At 36.2% G+C, this 24424-nt stretch overlaps 1 protein-coding gene across 2 annotated transcripts in view; it reads right to left on the minus strand.

Annotated features, from left to right (window-relative positions):
• Nucleotides 1–24424, minus strand: part of LOC145297574 (uncharacterized) — a 123512-nt gene that overhangs the window by 72260 nt on the left and 26828 nt on the right. The window lies entirely within an intron of this gene.

Here is a 24424-nt window from a genome sequence, read left to right on the forward strand (position 1 = left end):
TGCGGGGTTAGACGCACCGTTAAGTTCACATATATACGGGGTGGGCTTCTAACATGGTGCTTTAGGCATATATATATATATATATATATATATATATATATATAGAGAGAGAGAGAGAGAGAGAGAGAGATATATATATATGTATTACACACACAGACATGTATATATTTATACCAAGTAAATAAAGTAAAGTTAGGATATGGGAGGGAGACTCGAACCTGTGATGAAACTGAAGGCTGAAAAGAAAGTGAAAGAAAACGTGAACTTTTACCGCTACGCTATGAAGCTATAGGAAGTGAAAAAGCGTTGAAATTTATCGATGTCAATTAAAAAGTTGACTTAAAGAAACAGACATTCGCTGGAGGTCAGTTCAGCTTTCTGCCGTTTCATTGATTTGTTTCCTCAGGAGCTTGGGGAAAACCAACTCCCCACAAAAAGGAAGTGTCTAAATGAATAGTAATTGTCTGATATGAGGGGTTTCCTCACAGTGATCAAACCTGATTGTTTTCTTTTTTATACGAAAAAGCCAAACAAACATGCTAGAGAAAGGAATAGCACAAATTTTATAAAAGTCGATGTAAATAAATGTAGATATGACATGCGTTCGCAAATCGTAGATATTATAATCTAGGGAGTATTTAAAAAGTTGTAAAACATAGTGACCCCGCCCCGAAAAAAACCTTTCTTTGATATACAAAAACGCGCGCGCCACTTTTGCCTTTTATGTCTATAGATTATTTATTCATTTCTATGTATTTTTTCATTATATTTTTGTTATTTTATTTTATTCATTTTGCAATTTGTTTTTATTTATTTTATTTTATTATTTTTTTTATTTTTTTTATTTTATACATTTCTACATATATACATGTGGAGATGTGATTAAGATGCAGTTTCTATCTTCCGTGGGAATGAAGGTGACTCTTCAGACCAACTCTGTTCTTACAGTTTGTTGCAGAGGTCACACTTATGAGATTGAGGGACATCAGCTGGTACTGCCTTACTGTGGACATTCATATGGCGCTTCAGACCTCCACTTGATTTGCAGACCATAGAGTAAATAGAACCTCTGTGATCCACAGTGTTTTCCCCGTCCAAGAAAGACTGATTTCCGTGTGATCACTTGTGCCTAACTAGACTGGCTCTAGATAAAGTCATTTTACTGCATAAATCACAAATTTGGTTCGGCACAAATGCTTCTGATAGATCTGACAGCTTTTTCTTCCGGAAAATTTAATTTTTGCATAATCGTATCTTTTCTTCTCAAAGCTATCACAGCCGTGATAAACCATGGAGCGCTACTTTTCACGATCATGGAAGCACTCTCCCAGCTAGACATGTCAATACTGAGAGGTTTTAGATTATCTTTGATGTCCTTGAAGCATTTCTTTGGTTTGTGTTGTGAAGCTTTCCTTGGATAATTTCGCCATAAAACAGGTGCTTGGGTAATTTCTCATCATCCATTCTTGTTAGATGTCCAGCCCACCTAATCTGGTTACATATAATCAATTTTTCAATGCATGGTATGTCAGCTCGCATGAGGACATCTGTATGGGGTGTAAAAGAGTTCCACTTGATGGCCAGAATGTGTCTCAGAAATTTCTAGTGTACTCTCTCCATGACCTTTATGTTTACCATAAATTGTCCAGGCTTCAGAAGAATAAAGTAAGGATGGTAAAATACAAGATTGATAGACACTAATAATTGTATGAAGGGTTAAACCTCTGTCAGACTAAACTCGCCTCTCTAAGTTATCAAAAGCCTTAGTGGCATGCTGTATCCTTTTATTGACCTTAGCATTACAGGTTTCGTCTCTGGCAAGAGTGCTACCCAAATACACAAAGTTGTCAACAACAGCAAGCCTCTGGTTGTTGACAAAAAATATTTGGTTTCATATACAAACTACCGGGTGGATGTGTGAACATGACCTTAGTCTTAATAGTAAGCCCAAAAGATGTACAGGCCTGTAATAACAAATCCATGATACATTGCATATCTTCCTCACTATCACTATGGGCCACAAGACCAGCATCATCTGCAGAGAGCAATTCACGAACCAGGTGCTGAAAGACCCTTGTAGAAGCATGAAAATGATGAAGACTAAAGACTTTACTTGTGGTTCTGAAATGCGAATAAACACCAAGAAAATAATCTTTAAAGACATAGGGAAGCATAGTTGCAAAATAAATAGAAAAAAGTGTATCAACCTGCTTTATGCCATTGTCAACGGGTTCTGATAGATATCCATTGAAGTTTAGGCGAGCCTTCATATCAGTGTGGAGATCCCTGAGTAACCATAGAAATTGAGGTGGGCATCCCAACCTTCCTAGAACTGTCCATAGGGGATTTCTGTTCACCGTATCAACTGCCTTGGTTAGATCAACAAAAACCTGATAAAGCGGAACACAGTGTTCAGTACATTTCTCCTGCAACTGCCGGGCAGAGAAGATCATGTCCATCTGCCCGGACGAAAGCCACTTTGACTTTAAGGAATGACAGATGGACTAATATACTTTAACAATCTATTGAGTAGAACTTTGGAAAATACTTTGCCTACTGCTTCCCCAAAAATTATCCCATGATAACTCCCACAATCTGTCTTAGGCCCTTTCCCTTGTACAATGATATAAGAATTGCATCAACCCAGTCCTGATGGATTGGAACATCCTTCCAGACATATGTAATAAGATGAAGAATTTCACAAACAAGCTTATCACCACCATGTAAGAAGACTTCGACAGGAGTACCATCAAGCCCTGGGGTCTCCCCAATATTTACTTGCTTGATTGCATCTCTAATTTCGTTCTCAGATGGAAACTCAGACATTCCATGGATAAGAAACGGTCACTTTATTTTTTGGCCATGATTTCTGGTACTTACAACGCTTTTTTATTCAGCCTCTTTTCATATATATATATATATATATATATATATATATATATATATATATATATATATATATATATATATATATAATGTAGATCTGTTTTTAAAAAATAATAAATAAAATGTGAAATATAAGATTAAAGACAGTTTAACATATATATATATATATATATATATATATATATATATATATATATATATATAAAATAAGATTAAAGCCAGTTCAACATTTAAAAAAAAAACAATTTGGTGTAAGAGAGATAAAACTAGAATACAAAAAAAAAAAAAACGTTTAAAATATCAGATTCAGCCACTCTGATGAGTCGTAGACGACGAAACACGTGTCAGTGGATAATTATATTTTGAAAATAATATATATGCCACTTCCCATGTGTGGGTACCAAATTGTTTGAAGGGAAAATTATTCTCAACTCGCATTTAGGTAAAAATGAACTTTCGTAAATAATTGAATTCATTCAAAACGTATCGCAAAAAAACAAATAACATTATATATATTATCAGAATTCCTACGAATGGAAGCCAACGCCTTTAACCATGTAAAATAAAGAATAACGCAACATCGTCACTGTCATTTCAATCCCGCCAATTGTCTCTATTACTATTTCACAGCGGACTGATCTGCGTATTGATATCTAATGTAGTGTGAAGTGCTTTGTCCGTGCCCTATTTCATTGACTGTTCATTTCAAAGCAAACCATAAAATGTATTTATTCACAAAAGACAAGCTGTAATTTTTTCTTCTATTTTATTCTAATCTTGATTTAGAAAAAAAAAAAAATTTAACGTTTTTTTTTTCGTATTCTAGTTTTATTTCTTCTTTCACCAAATTGTTTTTTTCTGCTTGTTCTTTTTTTTTTTTTTTTTTTTTTTTTGATGTTAAACTGGCTTTAATCTTATATTTCACATATCTCTTTAACACCCTTTTTACACCCTGCATTCAGACGACACACATTCTTTAGAAAAGAGAAATACTTTTTATTTTAAGTTAGTAGAACAATACCCATCCCAGGGCGAGTAAAATTGGCACCCCACCACCTCCGAACAGAACAGCTTTGCACTACTTGTATTACTTCTTACGGAGATTAAATACAAGAAAAAAAAATTTTAATTAAAAAAATTAAAATAATAATAATAATAAAAATAATAAAAATAAATCAAGAACATTAAAGCTGCATAATCTCTAAGTTCGCTATCCCCATCCCCTTCCATTTCCCTATCACCACCCCCACCCCATAAAAAGAGTGATTCCAAATAGTCGAGAAGGGTTAAGGAGGATGGAAAAACCGAGGAGACAGCGGTGACCAGACCTTCGCTAGACAAGCGTGAAAAGAACTGGAACCTTGGGGAGGCTTACCACCACTCAAATTCCAGTGGAGATCAATGGCCGCTGCCAGTGAGAAATAAGTTGTAAGTGACTGTTGCAATAACGCAAATTCATTTGCAAATTTTACTGAAAGAAGTGGAGAGTACTGAAAACCTGGGGAGGCTTGTTGTCACTCGGCTTCCAGGGAACACCAAAGGTTATTTTCAAGGAGAGATCTCTGATGATCTGTGTGAAAGCTCCTTGCGAGCCAATAATAATAGTAATAAGGCACTAGCTAGATCTCCACTGGATGAGTGCAAGTAGGACTGGGATCTTGGGGAGGCTTTTTGCCACCCAAATTCCAATTACGACTAATGGTTGCTGCCAACAAATAATCAATGGTAAGAAGCTGTTACAAGAACGCAAATTCATCTGCAAAGGTTATCAAACGAGGTGGAGAGTACTGGAAATCTAGAGAGACTTGTTGTCACTCAGACTCCAGAGAATGCCACAAGTTGTTCTCAAAGACGATGGCTTGTGTGATTATCCTTATGAGTCAATAATAATAATAATAATAATAATAAAGAAAAAAAGAAAAATTGAAAAGCTTATTTTCCATTGTGCCTTTGTCTTGTCTTATGCATTCCAGCTTATATACGATACACATATGCATTATAATTGCCTTCTGTGAATTATCTTTATATATTAAACATAATGTTTCAAGCAAACTGCATCTTAATTATTGAGTACTATTATATAAACCTAATGAATATTCTCTGGATTTTTATCCTACAAATATATTCTTATAATTTCCTATATCACAGCTCTTCAGTGATAAACATTGTTAAACGTCAGAACCTCCATTCGTCTACAAAGCTGGGAGTTCTCTCTGGTTCTCTCTCCTCTGATCTTGAGCATGTGGTGCAATAGGAAAAAAGGTGGCTGATTAATTTTAATGCATCTAAAATCAAGCTTCTATCTTTACATCTTCAATGCTCTGATCCCCGTCTGGCATGATTTGAAATGAATAACTCTCATCTTGAGGAAACTACATGTTTTGACAAGCTTCTGGGTCTGACTTTACTCCTGATCTAAAATGGAATACGTGCCTCAAATCCGTTGCCAAAGCAGCTGAAAAAATGGTGAGATCATTCTACCGCTCCAGTAGAAATCTCACTGCTGATGCAATTTTCTACCTATATATATATAGATGTATACGAGCCAAGTACATCCAGGGATGGAGTACACATTTGGCCATGAACATGAGCAGCTTGAAGCAGCTCATCCTGCCTTGACAGAGTTCAAAATAGAGTTCGTAGCCTAGTGGGGACTGCCCTTTTTTCTTCCCTGCAACTTCTTTCCCACAGAAGAGACACTGCGAGCATGTCTGCTTTATCATTATTTCATGGCAAGTGCTCGTCTGAGCTCCTTTCTATGTTCTTGCCTGACTTTCACGAAAAATATGTGTCAATCTGAAACTGCTATCAATAATTTCCCCCACTCTTTATCTGTATCTAAACCTAAACGTAAATTCCATGAAGAAAGCTTTTTTTTTTTCTTTTTTTTTTTTTTTAGAACTGCACGCCTGTGGAACTCTGTTACGTTTCCCTGCTTTCCAACTGACTACAGTATGGTTGTCTTCAAGTCCAATGTAAACAAGTTCTTTGATAAGCTGTCCCCTTAAGTCATCCAATTTACCAAATTTCCACTACTAACGATTACTATGATAGTCCCATTGACTACAGTACACTAATTAACCCTTATCCTCGAGTGTCCTCCAGACCTTGTTAAGTGATGACTCCTTTGTAAACAAAATAAAAAATTAAAAAATAATCTCATAAAACGACATAAAATTGGTGCAAAACTGTCCTGTCCAAAGAATTCATTTTACGCATTCTGGGATGAATATTCTTTTAGTTTTGTATTAAATAAATGGACATGTTCGATTAATCTTTATAACAAAATACTCTAAAAATGTGATTTCAAATCTTCGTTTGATCGCAATTGTTTTCAAGTCCTTCAACTGTTGTTACTTTCAATTTTTTTTTTAACCACTGTCATAACACTTGTCTTGTCTGCATTTTTTTCAGCTGATTTAGAACGAATCTGATACGCTGAATCCCCAAATCACATTGGTTTTGCTCAATCAGTTCAAGTTTTTGAGCTACGGCCAAATATTGTGTTTTTTTTTATGTATTTGTTCACATGTCCGCATGTGAGGAGCATTTTCAAAGAAGTTGTTGGAGGTAAGATGCAATGTCAAATAATTGTTTTGATTGGAAATGACTATTTTTAATGACAAGAAGTATTCAGGCCCGATTGTTCTTGGTGATTAAGTTGAAAAAAAAGCTCAGTTTGAAGTCATAAAACCTTGAAATCTTCCAAAAATTAGTGCAGCACCGTGCTCAGCATTACATGAAGAAGGACTGGCCTGTGCGGGAGGAATTAGTGTCTGCAAACCAAGGAACATCATCAACGATCCTCTGGTAAACAGAGACAGAATACACTTCCCACCGCTATACATCAAGCTTGGCTTAATCAAGCAGTTCACAAAGGCTTCACTTACTTGTGCCAGGCTTTTCCGGGATTGACCATGCAGAAGTTGAAAGCTGGCATCTTTGACATTCCTCAGATCCGGCAGCTCATCAGAGATACAGAGTTCAAAAACTCAATAAACCAAGTGGAACTGGAAGCATAGAAGGCGTTTGTTCTGGTAGTGAAGAACTTTCTTTGGTAACGATAAGGCCAGAAACTACACAGAACTTGTCAACAACATGCTGACTTCTTTCAGAAACCTGGGCTGAAGATGAGGGTCAAGATGTATTACCTGTTTTCACATATGAATCGGTTTCCTGAGAACCTGGGTTCAATGAGTGATGAGCAGAGGGAGAAATTTCTCAAGGACTTAAAAGAGATGGAGACATAGTCCAAGTAGAACTAAAAACCAAATCAGGTATTACCAGTTTGTTGCTTTCAAAGTGATGCAAACAACTATCTGCTTTTATTACAGATCATGGTATGCACGGCATGGGCGATCCGATGTCGCTTATGTAAGGTGGGATGGGGGGAGGGGTAGGTTCTGTCCATTACATAAATAACTTTCAAAACATAAAATATGATAGTTACACATTCATAAATATAGAATTCTTTTTCTAAAATTTAAAGCCTTCATGTACCATTGTTGATTGTGCATGTTTGTTTATTACTTCATAAATCATTGGTGTCTATTGTTATTTTTTTTATTCAACTTATTTGTGTGTGTGGCATATATATATATACGGCTGTTTACAAGACAGTGGAAGAGGAGACAATAAAGGTGATATTCTTTTTCAATCAAACTTTTTTATTTATTTTTCAATTTGATATTTTGTCCTTCACCTACTGTTGTATAGAGTAAGGAAAACTGGAACATATGTATTTTTTTATATTTCGAGGGTAACACTCCTCTTTTCAGAAACCAAAGGTTTATTTCGTTTGCTGCTCTTACATTTGAATGTATATCTTGCAGTAAAATATTTGAATGTAATCTCGACTTATATATAAAAGGCACTTTTGTGTGCATGCATGAGTTCATCCCCTAGGTGTCTGGAAGTGTTCTTAGATAGGTTTTGTGTTGGAATGCCTCCAATAAGTATCGAAAATCGATAATCAAAAAAATCTGATTAAAGTTTGAACTGTCCGATTTTGACCAAAGTAAACACTCTTATACAGCCTAACATCACAATGCCAACAATAGAATCTTTGGATCCATACAAGATAATGAGGATGATAATGACTTAGTAATATATGTAAACATATAAGTATTGTTTAGTAGGAATGAAACATTATAATTGTCTTGAGCGCTAACACTGGCCTTCTACTAACTCTCATTATAGTTTCGTTCGGCACAGAGCAAGACCATACCCATAACAGATCGACAGATCTAACATGTGGGGTATTTTACTGATTTCCAATCAATCAGCAGATATCATTTTAGTTGTTAACACTTCACTGACATTGTTCCGAGAAAATTCTGAAAATGAATTCTAACCCATTCACACCAGGTGAAACGTTTTTTCTTCAAGAAATTATTCAGTTTTTCAACAATGCAATTTTTAACTATCAAAAAAAGGAGGAAAAAATGGTATTTCTGTAATAAACATTGTTAATAAGAAAAGACAAACTTGAAAAAGGTTATGACATGAACGTTTTACAAAATATATAAAACTAACCAACAAATTTGGCTTAAGAAATCGAAACAGTATAAAATATTGTTTTAATTTTTGCTTTTTACTTAATAATGGTGAAAAATATGTTTCTGAATTTTTGAGATAAGGATTGGTTATTCGTATTATTTGGATTATAGTTCTCATCTTGAATGTTATTTTCACAACGTTTTGGTTGATGTAACTTCCGATCTTCTTCAGGTATATCGTATCAAACTTGGGAATGTTTCTGTCAGACTCGGGGATTTGGACACAATTTCAAAAAGAACCCTTTATTTACTTCACACTGGGGTAGCATACTCTCGTTCTGTCAACCTTGACTAGATATAGGTCCTAAGTAATTCGCAGTTGTATTTTTTGGTCGCCCATGCTGGGGACTGAGCCTTCAACTTTCAGGAGAATATCACTTTGCAGTTGAAGTTTTCCAAATACTCTAACTTTTGTGCCATGGGTCCTAGGCGTTTAAAATTGCGTGAAAATTCCAGAGTTCAACAGAAACATTCCAGAGTTCAAGAAGATACACCTGAAGAAGATCGGAGGTTACATCGACCAAAGTGTTGTGAAAATATCACTCAAGATGAGAATAGTAGCCCGGATAAGCCAAATAATACGAATGGTGAGAAATAGTTTTAATAAATTTTGACATTTTATAGAAATTTATACTCCAAATATAAGCTTTGATATAATACAGAATCTTAACTGAAATAAAGTTGATTGATTAGAAATTCCTTTCAGCATTTTCTTGAAAGTGAAGTATTAGTAGTGTTATGGGGTTAAATGGTAATAAACAAAAAGGAACACAAGATTTTTAGGAAGGAAAAATGTATTCACATATATTACAGGCAAAGACAGGTTGAGAGTACCATTCCTAAATGGTGGGCGTTTTCACATGTCGGAAGTGACGTCATGAGATAGTGCATTAATCCCTTGGAGGGGCGTCTCCAACAAGTAGCTAAAAGATATTTACTGACTCATTGGCAATTTTGCCTCGAGTAAAAGATCTCAAATGTTACACCTGTTGCATTACCTTTTTCCACATATTTTAAAACATGCATTTAACAGAGCGAGTTTCAGACCCAATTATCTCCCCTTTTTGATGGTAAAGGGTGCTGCAATCAATAGATATAAAAAGAGACTAACAATAAAAGTTACTTGGCCTTCGGGCCGGGATCAAAGTGTAGTATCTGTTCCGACAGATACTGCAAGCTATGACTAGCTAGGACTAGCTATGACTAGCAAAGACCAGATGTGGGGGCAACCCCACATGCCTGACCATTAACCAGCTCCCATTTCCCACCACTCGGGAGCTGGTCCCCTTTTTCCCTTCCCCCTCCCTTCACTCCTCACATTAAAAATTGGCCTTGTGCCTAATTTGCTCGGTGGGGGAGCAAATAAATACCATCTGTTCCGACAGATGCTGCAAGCTATGACTAGCTATGACTAGCAAAGACCAGATGTGGGGGCAACCCTACATGTATGACCTTTAACCAGCTCCCATTTCCCACCTCTCGGGAGCTGGTCCCCTTTTTCCCTTCCCCCTCCCTTCACTCCTCACATTAAAAATCGGCCTTGTGCCTAATTTGCTCGGTGGGGGAGCAAATAAATACCATCTGTTCCGGCAGATACTGCAAGCTATGACTAGCAAAGACCAGATGTGGGGGCAATCCCACATGCCTGACCATTAACCAGCTCCCATTTCCCACCTCTCGGGAGCTGGTCCCCTTTTTCCCTTCCCCCTCCCTTCACTCCTCACATTAAAAATCGGCCTTGTGCCTAATTTGCTCGGTGGGGGAGCAAATAAATACCATCTGTTCCGGCAGATACTGCAAGCAAAGACCATATGTGGGGGCGACCCCACATATAAGACCTTGGTCAATGTAGGGGCAACCCTTCATACCAATTGTCACTATCCAGCTCCCCTACTCCCCGGAGAGTTGGTCCCCATTTCCCCTTCACTCCTCACTTTAAAAATCGGCCTTGTGCCTAATTTGCTCGGTGGGGGGGCAAATAAATACCATCTATTCCGGCAGATACTGCAAGCAAAGACCAGATGTGGGGGCAACCCTACATACCTGACCTTTAACCAGCTCCCATTTCCCACCTCTCGGGAGCTGGTCCCCCTTTTCCCTTCCCCCTCCCCTTCACTCCTCACATTAAAAATTGGCCTTGTGCCTAATTTGCTCGGTGGGGGAGCAAATAAATACCATCTGTTCCAGCAGATATTGCAAGCTATGACTAGCAAAGACCAGATGTGGGCGCAACCCCACATGTCTGACCTTTAACCAGCTCCCATTTCCCACCTCTCGGGAGCTGGTCCCCTTCCCCCTCCCTTCACTCCTCACATTAAAAATCGGCCTTGTGCCTAATTTGCTCGGTGGGGGAGCAAATAAATACCATCTGTTCCGGCAGATACTGCAAGCAAAGACCATATGTGGGGGCGACCCCACATATAAAACCTTGGTCAATGTAGGGGCAACCCTTCATACCAATTGTCACTATCCAGCTCCCTTACTTCCCGGGGAGTTGGTCCCCATTTCCCTTAATTCCTCACATTAAAAATCGGCCTTGTGCCTAATTTGCTCGGTGGGGGAGCAAATAAATACCATCTGTTCCGGCAGATGCTGCAAGCTATGACTAGCAAAGACCAGCTATGACTAGCAAAGACCAGATGTGGGGGCAACCCGACATGCTTGACCTTTAACCAGCTCCCATTTCCCACCTCTCGGGAGCTGGTCCCCTTTTTCCCTTCCCCCTCCCTTCACTCCTCACATTAAAAATCGGCCTTGTGCCTAATTTGCTCGGTGGGGGAGCAAATAAATACCATCTGTTCCGGCAGATGCTGCATTTCAATTTCTTGTTCTCTGTCAGTGGAGGAGAAATCCTTCACGACTGAGACAATTTTTATTTTTGTTCCTTTTCTCTACGTTTAAAAACGACCCTGGTGTCTAGCTCTGTCCCTTGGAGAGACATTGTAAATAGGAACAATAAAATTTATTTCTCTTTCCTCCTGTTTTGCCAGCACATGCGCACGACATGCTTGCATTTCACTATATATAACACCTTTTCTTCAACTTTCACACGCACTTTATTGTATGCATTGTAAAATATTTACACATTTTTATGGAACCAATCTCAAAGCAAGCTCTGTCGATTTTGCGAAGAATAAATATTTCTAAATACATTATCACTAGCGGGGGTGGGGGTCGCTCGGCTTAATTATGATATCTCAATTTATCCAGATTTTGAATATATTATTATAGAGTCATGATTTCAAAAGTAAAAAAAAAAAACATATTTAAGTGCCATCAGCTAGAACCGAAACTTTAGCATTCAAAGCTGGTGGCGTTACCACTGTACCAATGTGACATGCTTATAAACTGATTAAAAATAAACTAAGATGAATTTACAAAATGTTTAAAGATTTTTTTAATTTTGACCCATTTTTAACCTCTTGATAACAATTTTAACTGGCTAAAGACCCATAAAAGAACGGCCCTTAAAAAGTCCAATCATTTGAGGCCCCTAGTTTGAAAATATGGAAAAAGACAGGCAGACAGGTGTATAGCCGTTTATATGTTAGATTTCCAATTGTTTTTCAGAATTTTCTCAGAGCAATGAAAGTGAAGTGCCACCAGTTGAAAGGATATCTGCTGATTGGAAATCTTACCTTTAGTATAATTTCCCAAATGTTAGATCTTAAGGCCTATTATAGGTATGGCCTTGACACAGAATCATACATGTGATCTTTCAGTGTGAATTATGCTGACTCTGAAATTAATAGAGCAGCACTTGTTAGGAACGGAGGTTTTACAAATATCTGTCCACATAAATTAGCTTTTTCAAGAATTTATGTACTCTGATCACTTACTTAACTTAGTCTTAGTAAGGATTAGCTTGTATCGATTTATATATAACTCTTGGTTTATTCAATTACTTTTTTGCTGTAGCTATTACAAACAATGTATTGTGGGAGCCACATTCCAATAAACCAATTAAACATATACGCCTTTTATGCTAACGACTATGATGGTGATGATGATTGTTGTGTGAAGGGATTCCAAATATTGATACTTCGTGCATTTGACCATATACTTAAGAAATCTTAACACGACCCAACATCTTTAAATGCATACAAGGTAAAACAAAAAACAAACAAAAAAAAATGAACAAAATGGTACCAATGACAACCGATTAAAACTGACAACAAGAAAAAAAACAACTCTTTAATCTGAAAATTCTTGTTTATTTTGTAAGGGAATATAGGCAAAGAACAGCAGTTAAGATATACACCAGAGAGTTACTTCCCTTGGGACACACACAGCGAGTCCCGGGCTTGACAAGGGAAGGTACGTTTTTACTTCTCGTGGAAACTATGTCCACTATGAGACTAAGTAGAACTCTAACCACTTCTAAAGTGAGTACCGAATTATTGTTGTTCTATATTGTGATGTTGCTGTATTCTTTACGTTTGTCGATTCATAATAAATCGTGAATTATTTGCATTTATTAAGTATCTGTGTTTGTTAAGTATTTTTAGTTTCAGTGAATCAATCAATCCCTAATACTTAAATATCAAACTTTCATAAAGAGAAAAAAATGTCATTTAATCTACTGAATAAAATAAATCTGCCATATTATTTGGATTCTTTCGACTACTGTTCTCATCTTGAATGTTATTTTCACAACGTTTCGGTCCATGTAATCTCCGACCTTCTTAAAGTGTATCTTGTCAAACTCAGGAATGTTTCTGTCAAACTCGGGAATGTTTCTGTCAAGCTCGGGAATCTGCATGGAATTTTGAACGGAACCTTTCAGTTAATTCACAGGAGTAGCATGTTCTCGTTTCGTCAGCCATAATTGGGTAGAAAACCTAAGTAATTTGTAATTCTCTTCTAGAAGTTGAAGGTTAAATCCTCGTTGCAGATGACATGCAAAATACAATAAAATTCCGCGCAAGAAACAGACAAGTTTCATCATCATATTCAGTTTAATGATTGTTTTACATGGTGGCATGTGTTGGACGGCTTTAAGAAGTTGACCTCTAAATTAACTTGTCTCTCAAATCCATCGTTATCACATTTCGTGTTTTCTTTGGCCTTTTCTTACCAACTGGCCTTGTTACCACAACTATTTTACATCTACCCAGAAAACAGCAATCCTTCCCCCTTTATCAGAAACCTCGGTCATGGTCACAGGATGAAATAAGAAAAGCAAGAGTTACAGGGCTGCTAAAATTAAATCCAAGATCGACTTTCTACTCTCCTTATGGTTAATTATTTATAAAAAAAAAAAAAATTTATTCACGTATTTTCAAAATCAAATATGAGAAAACAATCTTCTGATAGTGAGCGAATACAAGGCACCAACATTTTCAGATTATCTTCTTTCAAATAAACTTCTGAATGGAATGTGTAAACAATTTTGCTATTTGCAAACGCTTTTCATACACATGGTTGTAATCATGAAAAATGAAACCTTTTTAACGCATAACCAAAGTTATTAGGATTGTCTCCCAGGTTTGACGAAGGCATTTTATGACATTATTTGAGCTAAATTGTTTGTTGGGGGAAAATACATTCTGATCTGTTACGCCAGGGCGTGAATGATGTCTGTATTTATTGGCTGACAATGTGGAGAATTAGTTACGGTCAGGGTGGCCAACTGAACATAAAATAAACTCTGTGTGTGTGTGTGTGTGTGTGTGTGTGTGTGTGTGTGTGTGTGTGTGTGTTTCTGTCAAATTTGAAAAGAATAGTTTGTTATTTATTATTATTATTATTATTATTATTATTATTATTATTATTCATTATATATATATATATATATATATATATATATATATATATATATATATATATATATATATATATATTTGCTTTCAGTTTCTTTTATTTCCATCATTTATGAGCAGTAAGCTATAAGGTGTTTCCGTTGTCATATTTGAAACTAGCAAGGATATCTGGAGTCGCTCGAAGGGCGAAGATTAGAGGAATTTAAAATGTTTATCCTAAAACGTTTCTCTTTCTCACTTTCTCTCTCAGCATCCTCAGTTACATTATATTTTGAACACATATCTGCCCCCCCTCTCTCTCTCTTTCTATCTCTCTCTCTCTCTCTCTCTCTCTCTCTCTCTCTCTCTCTTTAGCAATGATTCAATATAATAGAAAGAAAGAAAGAAAGAGTAAGAAAGAAAGAAAGAAAGAAAGAAAAGTTCTCTGCAGCTAACTAACTGTACGGCCTAGTTTCAGTGTTGTTTTTGGAACAATTACTATTAAAAATGAAAGAAAGTATTTTTGACCCCCCCATGCTCTAATTTAGTTTCTGCTACTTTAAAAGGAATGCATCATGCAATCTTGTCAAATTTGAAAAGGATAGTTATTTATTTATTTATTTATTTATTTATTTATGTTATTTTTTTTTTTTATTGATTTCAATTTCTTTTATTTCCATTATTTAGGAGATGTAGGTAAAGCTATAGGATGTTGTCATATTTCAAACTAGCAAGGATATGTGGAGTTGTTCGGAGAGCAAAGATAACAAACTAGAAGAATTTTTTTTAAAGTATAATTCGAACACACCTCTGCATTCACCTCTCATGCTCTTTGGCAACTGATTCCATATAATAGAAAGAAAGAAAGAAAAGGAAAAGTTATTAGCAGGTGACTAACTGATTGACGTAGTTTTTGTGTTGTTTTTTGAACAGTAAGAATGAAAAATTATTTTTCTGACCCCCAATGCCCTAATTCGGTTTCTGATGGCCTCAAAGGTATGTATATTACAATATGTTTCCTTTTATACAAGCTCATATAAGGTGCTGTAATATTATTGATATAATACAAGGGTATTAGCAAAGAGATTTGGGCGATTTTATTTATAACCATGTGTGATAAGAATGAAGCACTCGGATGCCGGAACAGCTTATGAAAATAGACTGAATCTTGTTGAATTCTTCGGTAATATCTTAAAATGAGAAGACCACTTTGTTTCTGCTGATGGTGCCTGGAAAAGCTTCTCTATTTATACTGCCATTAGAGGCTAGTGTTTGCTAAGAATTACTTAAGACATGGCTGACGAATGAGAACAATCTATCCTCATATTTACAACAACAACTCGTCTAGCTACAACCACTGTCAATAGTTTTCCTTTCTCTCTACCTAAAACTAAATGAAACTTCCATGAAAAAAGAATCTTTCTGCTCATCTGTGACTACAACATGGTCGTTTTAAAATCCAATGTAAACAAATTTTTCCTGAGCCACCCTCTTAAATAATCAAATTCTTCCCAATCATCACCATCATTAGAAGTTTTCACGGTGTTGTCTCACTGTTCACCTGACAAGCAGCTAATCCTTATCCTCGAGTAGCCTTTGGGTCTTAATAAGTGGTGGCTCTTTAATAAATTTTTTTTAAAAAAGCATAGATTAAATAAAGGGTTCAGTATGACATGAAGATTCTCGAGTTTGACAAGATGCATCTGGAAAAAGTTGGTGGTCCATCATCGCCTCCATTTAGTATCGAAAAACAATGGATACCCTCTGACATGCTCGAGTCCAGTGGTAAGGAGAAGTTCAGGATGATTGGAAACAATGCTGAGATAAGCGGAGAGCACATACAGCACTTGGACTTCCCAAATGGTCAACTATTTTAGTACTGACCAGGTCAACGTTGGAGGTTACATTGGCTGAAATCTTGTAAGAATAACATGCAAGGATGGAATACTGCTGCCATATCTGGGCAGGAGCTGCTAAAAACAGCCTATCCTGCCTTGACAGAGTACAAAATAGACTTCGTGGCTTAGTGGAGGATGCCCTTTTCTCTTCCCTGCAACCTCTCTCCCACAGAAGAGACATTGCGAGCCTATCCTTGTTTTATCGTTATTTCCATGGCAGGTGCTCGTCTGAACTCCAATCTCTGGTCCCCCCTCGCCAATCTTTTACGAAAAACACCCGTCTAGCTGAATCCACTGTGAAAAATTTCCCCCACTCTTTATCTGTGCCTAAATCAAAACGTGGATTCCATGAACAAAGCTTCTTTCTTAGAACTGCACGCCTGTGGAACTCTGTTCCGTCTACCTGCTTCCCACCTGACTACAACTTGGATGTCTTCAAGTCCAACGTTAACAAATTTCTAATGAACCACCTTCTTAAGTAAACACTTCATTAAATCTCCACACCAACGTACTGTACTTGCAATAACCCTTATCTTTGAGTGGCTTCCGGGCCTTGATAAGTGGTGACCACCGTGTAAAAAAAAACAAAAAAACTTTTGGTCTGAATAATACAAATTGGGTGTTTCTACATTAAATGAACGAATCGAAAAATTGAATTTCAAGTAAAACAAATAGTACCTACATAACTGTCATGTCGCAAAGAGTAACATGTTAAAAAATTACTGAAAACGATAAGGTAGAAAAATAATTATTGATGCGAAAAAGAAATTTGTGAAACTGAGTGAAATTGCTATATTTCGCTTTGTAAAAAATAGGAGATAATTATGTTCTGTTGCTTACGTCACGTGACGAACGTAATTCAAAATGTCGGAAAAATTTTATTGCCCCATCTAAACTTTAACAAAAATTGTTTTTGTTAATAATCATTTTTCTACCCTATTGTTTTCTGTAATTTTTGGGTATGTTACTTTTTGCAATATAATTACATAGGTACCATTCGTTTTACTAGAAATTTAATATTTAATAATTACAAGAAACCTTCTCGACCACCAGTAGCTATGGTTAAAAATGCATTACCTGAAAGTACATCTTTTAAACTCGGCTTAACGTTCATAAGGAACATGAGTTGGAACAGATACATAAAGAGTATTGCCAAGGCTGCTGCAAAGAAGGTTGACTCTCTCTACCATGCTAGAAAGTTACTTATGCCTTAAAGTATTCTATACCTCTACAAGGCCACCATTCACCCATGTATGGAGTATTGTTGTTACATTTGGGCTGGTGCATTTGTTACTAGTCTTTCACTCCTGGACAGGGTTCAAAAGAGAGTCGCCAACCTGATAGGTCCTGAACTGTCATCTAAGCTTCAACCTCTGTCCCATCAACGAAATGTTGCATCCCTCTGCCTGTTTTACAAGTATTTTAATGGTGGATGCTTCGACAAATTACAAGCCCTCATATCCCCTTGTCGTAATTTCCCCCGGCAAACCCGACAAGCAGCAAAGTCTCACCCCTACACAGTAGAGATCCCTAAATGTAAGAAAGCCTTCTACTCCAATAGTTTCTTCCCCAGAACTGCTAGACTTTGGAATTCCCTTCCGTGTTCCTGCTTCCCCACTGGCATGCAGAAGTTCAAGTGTAATGTGAACAGACATCTTGCTGCTCAACTCCCTACATACTACCCTTGCAACTTATGCCCCTGATAGTAGCCCCCTACATTAAAGTGGCACTGTGTCTTGTTTAGAGTGAAAATGAAATTTTTAAAAAAATAATAAAAAATCATGATTTTCGAATTTCGTTCGTTCAGTAAGCACCACAAATAGATTTCAGTATTTCCGTTTGTTTTTCCTTTTATCTATGCCCCCCACCCCTACCCCCTCATAAACAGGTCACATATCTTTCCACCGTTAAAGCAACCGGGTAATAAACACTGAGCTTCATTAATTCAGTAGCAAACATTCGAAAAAAAAAATAATAATAAATAAATAAAAATAAAAAATGTCACGTGACCTGGTAAGGCTGTTCTCTATTGTGTGTGCTGCTGAGGGTCACTTGTCAGTTGGAATTGGGTCCCCTAAAATCGACTGGGAAAAGATACATACTTTTTAACAAGCTTGATAGACAAGATGACAGGCATTGTGAACATCTTTGTGCCGAGAATTGAGGGCAATTTTATAACGCTTGTCCCACACACCCCCTCTCCTTTATCGCTCTCTGCAGGTGCGAGGTATCTTCTTCGGCAGTCAAAAGCAGGGATTCCCAACTGGGGTCCACAGGAGCTTTTAGGGGGCCCAAGAAAAAAAAGAAGTTATCTAGTTTCTATTTACTTTGTTTTGTTTACTTGGCATAAGTGTGCTTATTGAAATGCTCAAGATTTGTACTTTGATTTTACGTTATGAATATAACGAAACTAATTCGTTGTTAGTTTTGATTAAAAGAATTGAGGGGGCACATGATAAAATAGCTCTCAGGGGGTCCACAACCAAAATATATTGGGAATCCCTGGTCTAAAATAAACTCGACCAACTATGTTTGTATTCTGCCTCAAGCTGTTCACTTCATTATCTATTTTATTAAAATAAACCCGAGTTAATCAACACTTGTTTCCCTAAGCGTTTCTTTTTTTTACCTATACCCATGAAATATATGCTAAAATGTTCCTCAGATTTCGGATTGAGTTATATTTGAAACAACTTCCATTTTAATTGTCCTCGTTAGCTGTAGTTTGCAATTAACTTACCGAGTGACCCATCTCATACTAAGCCTCTATTACTCTAATCACTGTACATTGTTTGCCCCCCCCACCGCTCTTATTTTATATGGTATCTATAACTCTCTTTCTCTTTCTGAACAGTCAAAGTTAATGAACATAAGAAAGAATTAATAGTCAATTATAAATATAAGGGAATATCGTCACAAGTAGTAATACTATTTAACTCGTGACTGTAGAGAAAAGAAGAGACGGGGATGACATTGAGAAGAACAAAACCAACTTTTGATTTTGTCATTTTATTTTGTTATTTTTTTTTTATATTTAGCTGGCTTCCATAATCCATTATAAACAGAATGGAATATTACCACATTTTGTAATATTATTTAACCCGTAATTGTAGAGAAAGAAAGAGACTGGGAGGATACTGAGCAGGAAAAAAAAACTTAGTTTGGATTTTGTCATTTTATTATTTGTAATATTTAACTGGCTTTGAAAACTCACTTTTTTTTTCCTGATTCAAATAATCTAACCTGGATTCAATGGATGATCGAACGGTCACTTTTTTTTTCTAGTGGTACAGCAAATATCCTTATATCCGGAGTGCCACATATCCAGACACTTAGTTCATACTAATTGTTATACTAATATATTATGCTTTATTAATTTATACAGCCATGGTGTTAAGAAGGTTCCTTGTTTATTTAAAATTCAATGACATTGAAGAAGTGAAAATACCTGCACCGACGTAAGTTATGGAAACAATCGTCAGTTTTATGCTATTCATCTCCTTCTCACGGCGGGATGATGAAACGGAAGGGTCGGAAAGATAAATTTGAAAAGCCAATGCCCTATAGGAAAAACCCTTTTGCTTTTTTTTATTCATATATATTTTTTTTTTACATGGTAGTTACCACTTATCAAGGCTCGGAAGCCACTCGGGGATAAGGGTTATTGCGTGTACAGTAATCAATGGGATAGTATCATAGTAATCGTTAGTACTGGAGATTTGATAAAGAGTATCGTTAGTAATCGCTTTTGCCTGCAAGAAAAATGCCTGGGCAGCCCAGTAGGCATTCCTCAGGTGATAAGCAATAAAGTAACCTCTTCTCAAAGTGTGAGAAGACAAAGCCTCGGATGGTTGACCTCCTAGAGCTTCACAGGATTAAAGCCATATTCCAGTCAAAGAGAAAAAGTCATCTAAACAATGGCTTATACTTTGTTGGCCTAAATCGTTAGTTTTATGGTGGTAAAAAATTAGCTATGACAATTGTAATGCTACACGCATGGCGCAAAATTGTCCATTGGTATAAAAAAAATAAAATATTTATGAAATTTATTTGAAATGCGTACACGGTTAAACTAAAATACCGTATATTTTGGCAAATAAGACGACTAAAAAAATCATCTTTAAAAAACAATATTTCAAAAGATACCGGATGTTGCAATCCCTAGCCTATACTAAACAAACATGGTTTCGTGATTTAGCAGTCGTCTTATATAACCAATACATGATAAATCTATTAAAATTTGCTCCAATTTTGTACCTCGTCTTATCTGACGGTCGCCTTATACGCCGAAATATACGGTATCTAAAATATCACATAGTATGAAATTAAACACTTCATTATGTAATACAGAATTGCAATCACTATCCTATTACATTCTGTGTTATTATATTCAGGACTAGCAGACCGTCCGGCGTTGCCCGGTCGTAAAGTATACTTACATATGATATTCTAATTTATGCAGATTTTGTATTAGAGCCAAATCTCTATCGATTATTATATTGTATTATATTGTACCCAATATGTAGTAATGAGTTCGAAAAAAAAAAAAGAACAGCTTGGGCATCATCAGCTAGAATTACACTTAGAACATATAACTCTCCAGCCTTGTTTTTTAAACTCTGGGCCACGCCCATATGCATAAAAATAATAAATGTTTAATCTATGATTATAGCTTTATGCATGCAAACAGGTTTAGTCGATTACTCCTGTGAAAGTCAATTGTTTTTTTTTTTTTTCTAATTTTGACCTCTTAGCAGCAATTTTTGGAAGCATGACAGTGTTCCAAAGGCGGGAAGTTCTGGGAAAGCAGCTTTGTTCATGGAATCTGCGTTTACAATTAGGCACAGATAGAGAGTGGGGAAAATCATATATAGTGGTTTTAGCTAGTCGGGTGTTTTCTGTGAAAGTTTGGCAAGCGGGGATCATAGATTGGAGTTCAGATGAGCACCTATCATGAAAGTAGCGATAGAGCAGAGATAGGCTGGCGACGTCTCTTCTGTGGGAAACATGTTGCAGAGAAGAAAAAAGGGTATCAAGATTTCGAAGCCGGTTTTGAACACTATCAAGGCAGGATAGGGTGTGCCGAGCTTACAAGCAATCTGTTCATGTAACGGTAACAAACTGGTAACGTAGACGAATTTAACACGCATGTTTTCTGTCGGAAAACCCGAAGAAGACAACCACAGAGAGACTGAGTGCAGCACATATTATACTCCCAACTTCTTGTTCAGCAAGATTTGATGAGACTAGAGTGTCTACATAATGCATCAAATCCAGGCACCCGTTTTCAGGTAACAGAAAAATAGTCTCGTATCATCCATATATACGGTATAATCATGTTGACACACAGGTTCTTGTTGGATATCGGAAGTTAATCAACGTTGAGCCAGGTCAGTACCAGATGGGTGACCATTTAGGAGGACGTCCACAACTCCTTGCAATAGCTGCAAAACCTAACATCGTTATTTCCCCTGACAGAGATATACATGCGACTGGAGACCGCTTGTGAATTTCATACTCCCATGAAACTTTCTTCTTCAGAGGAAGCTTGTTCAACTCGCATAGGATGAGTGCTGCTCCAGTACAGTATATATAGAAGATCTCTTTCATTTCCCCTCTGAGACCTACCCACGGTAAGTTCAACAATTCCTAGCTATCACAAAACTAAAAAACTAATAATCTGATCATGCAAAAATTTGTTATTAAGAAAAAAACAGATCCATACATCAAATTTGGATAAAAATAGGTGAAGGAAATTTCATAAAAATTTCTACCGTGACAGAAAGTTTAATGAATCAGGGTCAATTCTCAAAATAATGAGACTTCATTGGCTACAATATGGGCCAAGTAGCGAGTCTCTATGATGAACAGAACTATAACTAAATATACAGTGTTGTCAATGCTTATACAACTAGGAGCACAGGTGAAAATCGCATTTCTAAATAAAAAAAAAAAACATTAATATACTCAGATGAATAATCAGACGAAGATAGGTATCTACTCTAAAATTTAGAAAAAATTCCCAAGTAGAATTTTTATTAAAAATAAAAATCAGTTTCATCGATTCACTATTCATTATTACTTGGTTGAATGACTGTCTTATCTTCTCCTGCTTTACATATATTTATGCTCTTATCCATAGTGGCTCTGTAAAATATGTTAGGACTGAATTTTTTATTTCAAATAAAAATTCTATTCGATAATTTTCCGTAATTTTTGGTCTAGATGTCTATTTTTACACTTGCGAAAATATATGCACATGTTATATGAGTTTTTGCAGTAATCTGACTCCCATCCATGCACCAAAAAAAAAAAAACAATAAAAAGAAACAATTCTATATTTAGAAATTTAAAAATAATCGGAATTGGTAATTGTATTGGAATCAGGAATTTAGAACAGAATTGGTAATTATATCATAATCGCTAAATATATTGGAATCGTCCCATCACTAGTAGTAAGGATGCAGAGGGGGAATTAGTAGTGAGGAGAAGTGAAAAGATGAAGATAAACAGAGGAAATGAGAATGAAAGAGAGTTGAAACAGAAATGGAAGAATGTCGGTCCATGTTCACTGAAAAACACAGGATCATATTATTAACAATTTAAAAAAAAAAAAAACAAGTGAAGCATGCATGGTTCCCCGTGAGTACACAGTGAACGAGGCAAAAAAAAAAAAAAAATGACTAAGTTCAGCATTTTCCCCCCACCTCACCCCATTTAGCCTCAAAAGTCCCCAGAGGACGTCAAATCCTGATGAAAATAAACAAACAGAGCAGTTTTAGGCCTTAACATATGTAAATTTGAGTTCTGCACTATGCAAAAAAAAGAAATTACTAAGTCCATCATTTGCCTCCCCCCACCACCACCATTTAGCCCCAAAAGTCCCCAAGGCCTTAACATATTTAAATTTGAGTTCAGCACCATGCAAAACTGCTAAATAGACATACACAGAAAATTTTGGACAAATATGTTAAAATACTCCCAAAAATGGAGCGTTTTTTTTTTATTAGCCCTAAAAGAGCCCCTGGGACACATCCAACCAAGAGTTATCGTGAAGTAGGGACAAACAAAAATATGTAGAAATTAGTTAGTTACAACTTTTTCAGAAAGTTTTATAAAAATCCAAGGCATCAATTTTTTAATAAACACAAAAGTGTCAATTAACCCGAAAGGCATCCCTAGAAGGGGGGGGGGGGCAATCTGAGTTTTTCCAGAAAATCCGTTCTGTTACATTTTTACTCATATCATGTTTAATGTTTGTGCAAAATTTCAAAAAATTCCAAGACATAGTTATTGAGAAAAGTGCGAATAGACGAACAGACGAACGGACAAGGGTGAATTTACAGGTCCACCTGCCTTTCGTCAGAGGACCAAAAAAAAAAACATACAAATATTTCCCTTCTTTGAAATATTTAAAATATGTAATGTCATGCCATCAACAGTTTTCTAAATTATATAAAAGACATTTTCATGTTTATTTATTTATTTTTTAAAATAATTTATAACTCTCATTTATTTTATGAAAGAGATTAACATTAGCATTAACTTGGCACACCCATTTTTATAGGTAATGTATGGGTGTAGTTCGATTAGTGTGGTCATTTACGGGGGTTTTCGTGGAAAAACTGTTATAAAAAACAAATTCATCCGGTGTTTTATGGCAAAACAATGTGAAACTAACTCTCCATTTTTATGTGACAAAAAAAAAAAAAAAAAAATTCAACTCTATTTGTTGACCACACAAAATTTGAATACTTTTGAACCTTCTTGACTCGATCAATTTCGTTTCATATATTTGGAGGTTTTTGTATTATCTAATCCCAGCGTGTTACATTATTTTCTATACCTTAAAAACTAAGGCCATAATGAAATAAAAAGACATGGTTGAACCGACTTCCTCCGAAAGAAGAAGTGTACTAGGAATATTAAAATCACAAGCATTCCCCAGTCGCATGTAGATCCCCATCAGGGAAGATGACAATGTAAGGTTTTTGCAGTTCTTGCAGAGAGGTATCGACATACTCCTATATACAGCATTAAGTATTCCCAAATGGTCACCCATCTGGTATTGACCAGGCTCAATGTTGCTTAATTTCAGTGATCTAGTGAAAACTGGTGTGTCAACATGAATATGCCATATAGAAAAATGATTCAGATTGTTTCTTTTAACATGCAGCCTCTCCCCCCCCCTTTAACCTCATGGACTTACCACCAATGGTGTGTTGTATTTGCTAGATAGATTTATGAATTTTGAAACAACTGCGAAGCATAACAGTTCAAATGTGAGCTATATTTAGTATAATTTAATCTTATACAAAGGGAAAATAGAAAAGAGGCTTCC

The sequence above is a fragment of the Euprymna scolopes genome, chromosome 18 (genome assembly GCF_053919585.1).
Source record: "Euprymna scolopes isolate OS-2025 chromosome 18, ASM5391958v1, whole genome shotgun sequence".
NCBI lineage: Eukaryota > Metazoa > Mollusca > Cephalopoda > Sepiida > Sepiolidae > Euprymna > Euprymna scolopes.